We start from the raw sequence: 12,938 nt of genomic DNA, 5'->3' as shown, positions 1-12,938 counted from the left end.
ATTGAGATTCTGATTTGGCTTTTATCCTAAGACATATTGCAAGACTCGTTAAAGGGTTGATAGTGACTTGTAGGATTGTCACTTCCAACAGGTGGGGCTATAGAGTTCAAGTCCTCTTTCTATCTCAAGAGGCAATTTGCATATTAAATTTCCCAGAGTATCATTGCACAGTGAATAAGCTTCCTTACCTTCACATGGAGAGCTAGTATGTCACTCTCCACAAGGAGAAACATTACCCCTTAGACCTAAAATAATTTGTGAATGACGCAGTTACACTCTTTGAGACAGTTTGTTGTCCGAGAAAAAAGCGAACAGCACTAGGGCATATCACATACCATATATACTCGTGTATAAGCTGAGATTTTCAGCCCATTTTTTAAGGCTGAAAGTCCCCTCTTGGCTTATACACAAGTCATATACCGGGGGTTGGTGGGGGAGGGGGAGCGGGGGTGTCAGAGACCATACTCACCTCCTCCTGGCACATCTCTGCAGCCCCCCTGCTTCTCCGTAGATCTCCTGTGCCTGTGTTCAGGGTTATGTGGTACCGCTCATTAAAGCCATGAATATGCACATTCATGACTTTAATGAGCAGTACCACGTGACCGCTGAACGCAGGAAGAAGACGACCGAGGGAGAAGCAGGGGCTGCAGAGAAGACCGTGCGCCAAGAGGGGGTGATTATGATGGGGGGCAGAGCAATATTCACCTGTCCCCATTCCGCCGCCGTGCACCAATTTGTCTCCCGGGTCCTCTGGCTGTGACATTCAGCATAGGACGCGATGATGTAGTCAGTGCACGCCCTCTGTGAACATCACTGCAGAGACCCGGGAGACAGAGCGATGCGCAGCGATGGATCGGGGACCGGTAAATATCACCACTGCCGGGGCCTGAGCAAGCGGCGACACCGGCACCTGGTCCCCAGAGACGATTGGTGAGTAGGTCATTTTTTTTTTAATTGCAGCAGCATATGGGGGGTATTTATGTCACATCTTCTTGGGCCAGCATTAACCCTTGTGCAGCAGCATATGGGGGATATTTATGGAGCATATTCTTTGGCCAACATTAACCCTTGTGCAGCAGCATATGGGAGGTATTTATAGAGCATCTTCTTGGGCCAGAATTAACCCTTGTGCAGCAGCATATGGGGGGTATTTATGGAGTATCTTCTTGGGCCTGAATTAACCCTTATGCAGCAGCATATGGGGGTATTTATGGAGCATCTTTTTGGGCCAGAAATAACCCTTGTACAGCAGCATATGGGGTTTTTTTTATCTATGGAGCATCTTGTTAGGCCACCATTAACCCTTGTGCAGCAATATATTGGGGGGTTTATCTATGGAGCATCTTCTTGGGCCACCATTAACCCTTGTGCAGCACCACCCTCGGCTTATACATGAGTCAATAAGTTTTCCCAGTTTTTTGTGGCAAAATTAGAGGGGTCGACTTATACTCGGGTTGGCTTATACATGATTATATACGGTAGATGTATGAATGTATCCTTAGTCTTATGATAGGTTCACACACAGCATTTTTGCTGCTTTTTTTCTGCTGCCAAACCTACTCTTGGCAGTAAAACTCTGTACTGAAAACATAATTTTTTGGGGGGCGAATTACATGTGTGCATTGTTAACAGTACATGTTTAATAAAGTTGGTTTTATTCACCAAAAATGTTTAAAAAATGTAGCAAAAACGTCCCAGGCAGTCCCTGCTGGAGTAAGATTTGTGGTGTAGCAAATGTCGCTGCTCATGATCAATTTGATGAGCAGCTGTCGTTATGCTCATATCCCACCTTAAAGGGAATCTGTCACCCATTTTTTGTGATATCAGGTAAAGATATCACTCAATTGTGCATTCCATAAGTATTCATAGCCCCTGACCCCCTACCTTTGATGCAAGAATACCTTTTTAATCTGTCTTTCGATGTATGCAAATTGCCATGGCCCGGTCTGATGGGCGGGGTTTATTCTCCCCCCCTCCTGTCTTGCCCTACGCACTTATTTCTTCTTAAGGCCGGGGTCACACTAACCGACGCAAAATACTGTCAGTATTTTACATGTGTAATACGGATGAATGGCCCCTAAACAGTGCTCCGTATGTCATCCATAATCAAGGTGTGGTCGCGTATTTTGCGCATGTAAGCATCCGTATGTAATCCGTATGGCGTGATTTTCTCGCAGGCTTGCAAAATGGACATATAATGGAGCCCTATGACAGGGTTTCTAAACAGAAACCAAAGAATAGATATAGACACATAGAATGTATATATATAGATATATATATATATATATATATGTATTCTATGTGTCTATATCTATTCTTTTGTTTCTTTATTAAAACTATCAGTGTGAGCTTACTGTATAGCGCACTGAATTGCCGGCTTTGCTAAAAGACACCGGGTGCGTATTTCTCGCAAGTCACATGTGTGGTCCGTGTGTAATGCGTATTTTGTGCGCACCCATAGACTTGCATTGGCGTACTGCGGGCGTAGTATGCTGACAATCGCAGCATGCTGCGATTGGCATGGAGCGTAGAATACGGATGAGAAATATACGCCTGGTGCGAGGGACCCCATAGAGAATCATTTGTCCATGTCCAATGCGTGCTTTTAGCGCCTCTCACTCGGCCGTATTCCTCGCCAGTGTGACCCCGGCCTAATACTGCGTTCAGGTAGGGCTTCCGCGCGTGCGCATTGAAAAGAATCCTCGCGCGTGCGCAGTATGCTTTGCCCAACTGTGGGCAAAGCATAAAATTAGTGCTGCGCATGCACCGGTATTTTCTATGCCCCGGAAGTCTTCCAAGTAGTGTTGAGCATTCCGATACTGCAAATATCGGGTATTGGACGATACTGCGAATATCGGGTATCGGCCGATATTCGCTGTATCGGAATTCCGATACCGAGTACCGATATTTTTACAATATTGCATACCGGAATTGGAAGTTCCCATAATGCAATGAGCCACTGTTGTGGCTGTGATTGGCTGCTGAAATGATGTCATCATGATGCGCGGTCTGTGCGCATCATGATGCGCGGTTTGTACGGGCCTGCCGGGGGTCTGTACGGGCCTGCCGGGGGTCTGTACGGGCCTGCCGGGGGGTCTATGCCGGCTGCCGGGGGTCTGTACGGGCCTGCCGGGGGTCTGTGCGGACTGCCGGGGGTCTGTACGGGCCTGCCGGGGGTCTGTGCCGGCTGCTGGGGGTCTGTGCGGACTGCCGGGGGTCTATACGGGCCTGCCAGGGGTCTGTGCAGGCCTGCCAGGGGTCTGTGCAGGCCTGCCGGGGGTCTGTGCCGGCTGCCGGGGGTCTGTGCGGGCCTGCCGGGGGTCTGTTCGGGCCTGCCGGGGGGTCTGTGCCGGCTGCCGGGGGTCTGTGCGGACTGCCAGGGGTCTGTACGGGCCTGCCGGGGGTCTGTGCGGGCCTGCCGGGGGTCTGTGCGGGCTGCCAGGGGTCTTTGTGTGTGTGTGCAGGCATCGTCTGATGGGACTACAAGTCCCATCGGGCTATGCCTGCTACAATGATAGTGATTGACACATTAGCCGATGATGGGACAGTAGTGGTCCCATCATCCGGCTAATGTGTTGAATGTAAAAAAAAAAAAATATATATATATATATATATATACACTCACTGGCCACTTTATTAGGTACACCTGTCCAACTGTGTGTTAAGACTTAATTTCTAATCAGCCAATCACATGGCGGCAACTCAGTGCATTTAAGCATGTAGACATGGTCAAGACAATCTCCTGCAGTTCAAACCGAGCATCAGTATGGGGAAGAAAGGTGATTTGAGTGCCTTTGAACGTGGCATGATTGTTGGTGCCAGAAGGGCTGGTCTGAGTATTTCAGAAACTGCTGATCTACTGGGATTTTCACGCACAACCATCTCTAGGGTTTACAGAGAATGGTCCGAAAAAGAAAAAAATCCAGTGAGCGGCAGTTCTGTGGCCGGAAATGCCTTGTTGATGCCAGAGGTCAGAGGAGAATGGGCAGACTGGTTCGAGCTGATAGAAAGGCAACAGTGACTCAAATTGCCACCCGTTACAACCAAGGTAGGCAGAAGAGCATCTCTGAACGCACAGTGCGTCGAACTTTGAGGCAGATGGGCTACAGCAGCAGAAGACCACACCGGGTACCACTCCTCTCAGCTAAGAACAGGAAACTGAGGCTACAATTTGCACAAGCTCATCGAAATTGGACAGTAGAAGATTGGAAAAACGTTGCCTGGTCTGATGAGTCTCGATTTCTGCTGCGACATTCGGATGGTAGGGTCAGAATTTGGCGTAAACAACATGAAAGCATGGATCCATCCTGCCTTGTATCAACGGTTCAGGCTGGTGGTGGTGGTGTCATGGTGTGGGGAATTTTTTCTTGGCACTCTTTGGGCCCCTTGGTACCAATTGAGCATCGTTGCAACGCCACAGCCTACCTGAGTATTGTTGCTGACCATGTCCATCCCTTTATGACCACAATGTACCCAACATCTGATGGCTACTTTCAGCAGGATAATGCGCCATGTCATAAAGCTCGAATCATCTCAGATTGGTTTCTTGAACATGACAATGAGTTCACTGTACTCAAATGGCCTCCTCAGTCACCAGATCTCAATCCAATAGAGCATCTTTGGGATGTGGTGGAACGGGAGATTCGCATCAGGGATGTGAAGCCGACAAATCTGCGCCAACTGTGTGATGCCATCATGCCAATATGGTCCAAAATCTCTGAGGAATGCTTCCAGCACCTTGTTGAATCTCTGCCACGAAGAATTGAGGCAGTTCTGAAGGCAAAAGGGGGTCCAACCCGTTACTAGCATGGTGTACCTAATAAAGTGGCCAGTGAGTGTATATACATACTACATACATACTACATATATACTACATATATACACCATTCATACAACATACATACTACATACATACTTCATATATATTACATTCATACAACATACATTCATACTACATACATACTACATATATACTACATTCATACAACATACATACTGTACATACTTCATATATACTACATTCATACAACATACATACATGCATACTGCATACTACATACATACTACATATATACTACATTCATACAACATACATACATACATAGTACATACTACATACATACAACATGCTACAGACATACAAAATACATACTACATACATACTTCTTACATACTACAGACATACTACATACAATACATTCATACATTCATACAATACATAAATATAGACATACAGTACATATAACATAGAGTACATACTCACCATCACTTGTCACTTTGTTCCCCGAAGCCAGTGTCATCTATAATAATAATAATAATAATACATTTTATTTTTATAGCGCCGACATATTCCGCAGCACTTTACATTTCAGAGGGGATTTGTACAGACAATAGACATTACAGCATAACAATAATCACATACAGTAGATTATAACAAATAACAAGAGGAGTGAGGGACCTGCTCGCAAGCTTACAGTCTATGAGGAAAGAGGTAGACACGAAAGGTGGGTGGTAACAGTTACTCTGATTGTATGGACCAGCCATAATGTTAAGTGTGTAACAGTACAGACACAGAGGGCTAATGGATGCATAAAGCATGTGGGAACATGATGCTGGGAACCTGGTTATGGTAAAACTTTTGGCTCTGCCACACAGGGATAGGTTAGGTTAATGTGTTAAGGCGATAGGCCAGTCTGAATAAATGCGTTTTCAGGACACGCTTAAAATTGTGGGGATTGGGGACTAATCGTATTGACCTGGGAAGTGCATTCCAAAGAATTGGCGCGGCACGTGTAAAGTCTTGGAGACGGGAGTGGGAGGTTCTGACTATTGAGGATACTAACCTCAGGTCATCAGCAGAACGGAGGGCGCGGGTAGGGTGGTATACTGAAACAAGGGAGGATATGTAGGGTGGTGCTGAGCCATGGAGGGCTTTGTGGGTGAGGGTAATAAGTTTATACTGAATTCTGGAGTGGATGGGTAGCCAGTGTAATGACTGGCACAAGGTAGAGGCATCGGTGTAACGATTGGTGAGGAATATGATCCTGGCTGCAGCATTCAAGACAGATTGGAGAGGGGAGAGTTTGGTAAGAGGGAGACCGATTAGAAGAGAGTTACAATAGTCGAGACGAGAATGAATAAGAGAAACAGTAAGAGTTTTTGCAGAGTCAAAAGTAAGAAAAGGTCGAATTCTAGAAATGTTTTTGAGGTGCAGATGACCAGAGCGAGCCAGTGATCGAATGTGGGGGGCAAAGGAAAGCTCTGAATCAAGTATGACCCCAAGACAGCGGGCATGTTGCTGGGGAGTAATAGTGGAACCACACACAGAAATAGCAATGTCGGGTATAGGTACATTAGTAGCGGGAGGAAACACCAGGAGTTCAGTCTTTGACAGGTTCAGTTTCAGATATAGTGAGGACATGATATTAGACACAGCGTTTAGACAATCGCCAGTGTTTTCTAGAAAGGCTGGCGTGATGTCAGGAGAAGAAGCGTATAATTGGGTGTCATCAGCATAGAGATGGTACTGGAAACCAAATCTACTGATTGTTTGACCAATAGGGGCAGTGTACAAGGAGAAGAGGAGGGGGCCTAGAACCGATCCTTGAGGAACTCCAACAGTAAGGGGAAGGTGAGAGGAGGAGGAACCGGCAAAAGAAACAGTAAAGGAGCGGTCGGAGAGATAGGAGGAGAACCAGGAGAGAACGGTGTCCTTGAGGCCAATGGAATGGAGCATAGTGAGGAGGAGCTGATGATCCACAGTGTCGAATGCTGCAGAGAGATCCAAGAGAATTAGCATGGAGTAATGACCATTTGATTTAGCTGTTAGCAGATCATTAGAGACTTTAGTGAGGGCAGTTTCAGTGGAGTGTAAAGAGCGGAAACCGGATTGGAGAGGGTCGAGAACAGAGTTTTCTGAGAGATGACCAGTCAGCTGCTGGGTTCGTGGGTGTGGCTACAGCCTTATAATGTGGCCTGCTCCTGAACCAGGGAGTTGTATGTGGGGAGGACTAAGCCTCCCATGTGTGCTGAGACTCCTGGTCTGAGTCTACAACCACGGACATTTGTGCTTTTTTGCCTGAGCTAAAGGTTCCTTTTTGGTGTTACGCTGCCTTGTGTGTTTATGACGTGAATAAACCACATGAACTTTGGAAGAACCTGTATCATATTTGTCTCCCGCTGCACCTAAGCGAGTCACATCCCTACAATTGGTGGAGAATGCGGGCAGCGGTCCCAGCAGAGACTTGAGACAGTTGCTGCATGTCCTGGGTGAAGTTTGCAGCGGGGCAACAAGCACAGCCTGGAATAATGGAGGACCTGCTGAAACACCTGCTCCAGTCCCAGGCACTGCAACAGGAAACCAACAAGCTGTTGTTACAGCAGATCCAGCAAAGCCAGCAGGAGCAGTGGCAGCAGTTCCAGCAGAGCCAGCAGGAGCAACGGCAGCAGATGCAGCTTCTGGCAACCGCCATCCAGGAGGGCAGGACAAGTGCCCCAACCCCAGGTCGAGCTGATGCCACCGACATCGAGAAGGCGGTAAGACGCGCATTACAAAAAATGACCCCTGAGGATGATGTGGAGGCCTTCCTGACGGTGTTTGAGAGGGTGGCTGAGAGGGAAAAACTTCAGCCAGAGCAGTGGGCGGAGGTACTGGCCCCATACCTAATGGGGGAGCCCCAGAAGGCATACTTTGACCTGACCGTACAAGATGCTAGAGAGTATCCCAAATTAAAAGCGGAAATTCTCGCACGCTTGGGGGTAACAATGACTACCAGGGCACAGCGAGTTCATCGCTGGGCCTATCACCGGGACAAACCCCCGCGCTCCCAAATGTTTGACCTGTTGCACCTGGTCCAGAAATGGCTGCAGCCAGAGTCGGCTTCCCCTGCACAGATGGTAGAGCGAGTTGTGATGGAATCATAGAATCATAGAATCATAGAATCGTAGAGTTGGAAGGGACCTCCTGGGCCATCTGGTCCAACCCCCTGCTCAAAGCAGGATTCGCTAAATCATCCCAGTTAGATGTCTGTCCAGCCTCTGTTTGAAGACTTCCATTGAAGGAGAACTCACCACTTCTCGTGGCAGCCTGTTCCACTCATTGATCACTCTAACTGTCAAAAAGTTTTTTCTAATATCTAATCTGTGTCTCCTCCCATTCAGCTTCATCCCATTGCTTCTAGTCTTTCCTTGTGCAAATGAGAATAAAGTTGATCCTTCTACAATGTGACAGCCCTTTAGATATTTGTAGACAGCTATTAAGTCTCCTCTCAGTCTTCTCTTTTGCAAACTAAACATTCCCAAATCCTGCAACCTTTCCTCATAAGACAGGGTTTGCAGACCGGTCACCATTCTGGTCGCTCTTTTCTGAACTTGCTCCAGTTTGTTGATGTCTTTTTTAAAATGTGGTGCCCAAAATTGGACACAATATTCCAGATGAGGTCTGACCAAAGAGGAGTAGAGGGAAATAATTACTTCACGTGATCTAGACTGTATGCTTCTGTTAATACATCCTAGAATTACATTTGCCTTTTTTGCTGCTGCATCACACTGTTGACTCATATTCAGTCTGTGATCTATTAGTATACCCAAGTCTTTTTCACATGTGCTGTCACTTAGCCCTATTCCTCCCATTCTATATATGCTTTTTTCATTTTTATTGCCCAGATGTAGTACTTTGCATTTCTCCCTGTTAAAAACCATTCTGTTAGTTGCTGCCCACTTCTCCAGTTTATTTAAATCTTTTTGAATCCTCTCTCTCTCTTCTCTAGTATTAGCTATCCCTCCTAGCTTTGTGTCATCAGCAAATTTAATCAGTTTACCCTCAATTCCTTCATCTAAATCGTTGATAAAGATGTTGAACAATACAGGGCCCAGGACAGAGCCCTGTGGTACCCCACTTGAGACATTCTTCCAACTGGATGTGCAGCCATTTACGACCACTCTTTGGGTCCGATCACTAAGCCAGTTATGAATCCACCTAACAGTTGCCTTGTCCATTCCATACTTAGTCATTTTTTCAATAAGGATTGTATGAGAGACTTTGTCAAATGCTTTGCTGAAGTCAAGATATACTATATCTACAGCATTTCCTTGATCCACCCAATCAGTAATACCATCATAGAAGGAAATTAAATTAGTCTGACATGACTTATTAGTTACAAACCCATGCTGACTCTGTTTAATCACTTCATTCTTATCCAGGTATTGACATACATGTTGTTTAATAATTTGTTCAAAGATCTTTCCTGGTATAGAAGTCAGACTCACCGGCCTATAGTTGCCTGGGTCCACCTTCTTCCCCTTTTTGAAGATAGGAACAACATTTGCTCTTCTCCAGTCTTCTGGCACTTCTCCTGTTCTCCAAGAATTTTCAAAGATTATGGAGAGGGGTTCAAAAATTTCTTCTGCTATCTCCTTCAGTACTCTGGGGTGTAATTCATCTGGACCTGGAGACTTGAATACATTTAGGTTAGCTAAGTGTTTCCTCACTATCTTTCTGTTTATAGATATCCTGGATTCTTCTATTCCCTTAATAGGACAGTGAATAACAGTTGATGTTACATTTCCTTTCTGAGAGAAAACAGATGCAAAATAGGAATTTAAAAGTTCAGCCTTCTCAACATCCTGTCTTACCATTTCATCATTTTCATCCTGTAAAAATCCTATAGCATCTTTGACTTTTCTTTTACTTTTGACATATCCCCAAAATCCTTTATTATTGCTTTATTATTATGGATCGGTTTGTGCATTCTCTGCCGAGACCTCTACAGACTTGGGTTGCCCAGGGTGATCCCCAAAATGCTGATGAACTGGTTGGGCTGGTCGAGAGATACCAGGGGATGGAAGGTTCCTTGGGGAAGCAGCCCATTCCGTATTGGGGGTCCCAGCAGGGGGAGGAGTCACAAAAAGGGGTGGTGCGTCCAAAGTCAAAAGGGACGGGGGAGGCGGTGCCCAAGGTCCCCTCGGGTGATGTTATTTGCTGGAAGTGTCACAGGCCAGGACATATAGCTGCCCGTTGTCCCCAGACCACCAAGCAGATGGACTACAGCATGTGCTTGCAGTGTGAACTCGCTACCTAACAATGGGCCACAAGCGTGTCCCGTGAAGGTGAGCGGTTGAGCAGTAATGGCGCTTCTGGACTTCGGGAGCTTGGTGACCCTTGTGAGGGCCAGTTTTCCTCTCAACATACTCCCGGGTAAAAAGATTGGTGTTCGGTGCATACATGGTGATGCAAAGGACTACCTTATGGCTAGGGTGAATATTGAAACGGCGCATGGCACCGAGTCGCATGAAGTTGGCGTTGTTCGAAACTTGTTGCACCCTATAATTATTGGCCGGGATTTCTGTCTGTTTTGGGATCTGTGGGGGATGGGTTCTGAGTGTGTTAGCAAGAGCAGGGAACCAATCCACTCCACTGAGGTATCGCCACCACCTGAGGCAGATGGGTTTCCTTTATGTGTCCTTGTTGGGGATGAAGAGGAAGGGTCCCCTGTACCTGACATCCCGGAGTTAGGGGTAGCCGGGGAGAATTTTGGGACTGCCCAACATAGGGACCCCACGCTAAGGGAAGCCTTTAACAATGTCACCGTCATTAATGGGGTTGCACAAGAGTCGGGAGCAGACACAAGGTTTCCCTATTTTATGTTGAGTTGGAAATTGTTGTACCGGGTCACGAAAATAAGGGAGGAGGGGGTAGAGCAGTTAATAGTAGCAGGCCCCTATAAACGGAAAGTGTTGGACATGGCCCATTCACACGTCTTGGGGGGGACACCTGGGGGTGGAAAAAACGCTGGAACGGATTGTACAGAGGTTCTATTGGCCTGGGTGTCACCGGGAAATAGCAAACTATTGCAGGTCCTGCCCGACATGTCAGTTAACTGCCCCCACATCTCATTTTCGGAACCCTCTTGTGCCACTGCCCATTATTGAGGTGCCATTTGAGAGAATTGCCATGGACTTGGTCAGTCCCTTAGTTAAATCAGCTCGGGGCCATCAGTATATATTAGTCATCCTGGACTATGCCACACGCTATCCTGAGGCCATTCCCCTGAGAAACTCCTCCGCGAAGAGTATAGCCCGCGAGCTGGTCTATGTGTTTTCCCGGACGGGTTTGCCGAAGGAGATCCTGACCGACCAGGGCACACCTTTTATGAGCAAGGTGATGAGAGAATTGTGCAGAGTCTTGCAAATTTCCCAGTTAAGGACTTCAGTGTACCATCCGCAGTCAGATGGCCTTGTTGAGAGGTTTAACAATTAACTGAAGAGCATGCTGAGAAAAGTCATAGAGGAAGATGGTAGAGACTGGGATTGTCTCTTACCGTATTTACTGTTTTCTAGCCGTGAAGTTCCCCAGGCCTCCACGGGGTTCTCGCCCTTCGAGCTTCTGTACTGCCGGCATCCGCGAGGTCTCCTTGATATAGCCAAGGAAACCTGAGAAGCTGAAGTCACACCCCACAGAAGCGTCATTGAGCATGTGGCACTGATGCAGCAGAGGGTTGCAAAGGTGATGCCCATTGTTAAAGAACATCTCCGCCAGGCACAAGAGGCTCAGGCCAGGGTCTACAACCGGTCAGCCAGAGTGAAGCAGTTCAATCCGGGAGACCGAGTTCTCGTGCTAATCCCGACGGTGGAGAGTAAGTTCTTGGCCAAGTGGCAAGGGCCAGATGAGGTGTGGAGAAGCTGGGAGACGTAAACTACAAGATCCACCAACCCAGAAGACGGAAGCCATACCAGGTTTACCATGTCAACCTCATCAAGCCGTGGCAAGATAGAGAGCCAGCGGTAACTCCGTGCTTGCTGGGCAACCTAGAAGGGGAGGTTGGAGCGGTTACCATAGCGGAGATGCTATCGAAGGCCCAGAAACAGCAGTGCCAGGAGTTACTCCAGAAAAACAGGGACCTGTTCTCAGAGGTGCCGGGGTGCACGAAGGTGCTGGAGCACGAAGTTCTGACCGAGCCACATGTGCGGGTGAACGTGAAACCGTATCGTATTCCTGAGGCCCGGCGAGAGGTAATCTCCAAGGAGGTGCAGCGTATGATGCAATTCGGGGTCATTGAGGAATCCAAGAGCGGCTGGTCGAGCCCGATTGTCCTGGTCCCAAAACCTGATGGTGAATGGAGGTTCTGCAATGATTACCGGAAGCTGAATGAGGTCTCCAAGTTCCCATGCCACGCGTTAATGAGCTCATCGAGAGACTTGGGCCGGCCAGGTACATGACCACTTTGGATCTGACAAAGGAATATTGGCAGATCCCCATGGCACAGGAAGCCAAGGAGAAGACAGCATTCTCCACACCAGACGGGTGCTTCCAGTATGTCAGGATGCCGTTTGGCCTACAGGGAGCTCCGGCAACCTTCCAGAGGGCGATGGATAGAATCCTTGCGCTTCATAAACTATATGCTGCCGCATACCTGGATGATATCGTCATCTTTACCCCGGACTGGGAGACTCACCTGGAAAAGGTCCAAGCAGTGTTTGGCACTCTAAGAGAGGCGGGGTTTACAATAAACCCGAAGAAGTGTGCCTTGGGGAGAGAAGAAGCCAAGTACCTCGGATATGTAGTGGGGCGTGGCGAGATCAAACCCCAAATCAATAAAGTGGAGGCAATTCAAACATGGCCGAGACCTCTGTCAAAGAAGCAAGTTAAAGCCTTCCTGGGGATTGTGGAATATTACAGGAGGTTCATCCCAAACTTCGCCACAATGGCTGCACCTCTAACTGATCTGCTTAAGAGGACAAAGTCAGTGATGGTCAGCTGGTCCGAAGAAGCAGAGTCAGCCTTCCAAGAAATGAAGGGAGCTCTTTGTAAGCAACACATTTTGGTGGCCCCAGACTTTAAACGTGAATTTGTCCTCCAGACAGATGCCTCAGATGTCGGGGTAGGAGCAGTCCTCTCCCAAGAGATACATGGGGAGGAGCATCCTGTTCTCTACTTGAGT

This window comes from Dendrobates tinctorius, unplaced genomic scaffold, assembly GCF_039654945.1.
Source record: "Dendrobates tinctorius isolate UK_male_01 unplaced genomic scaffold, ASM3965494v1 ptg000265l, whole genome shotgun sequence".
Classification (NCBI taxonomy): domain Eukaryota; kingdom Metazoa; phylum Chordata; class Amphibia; order Anura; family Dendrobatidae; genus Dendrobates; species Dendrobates tinctorius.
The sequence above is the reverse complement of the archived record's forward strand: the minus strand, read 5'-3'. Positions refer to the sequence as shown.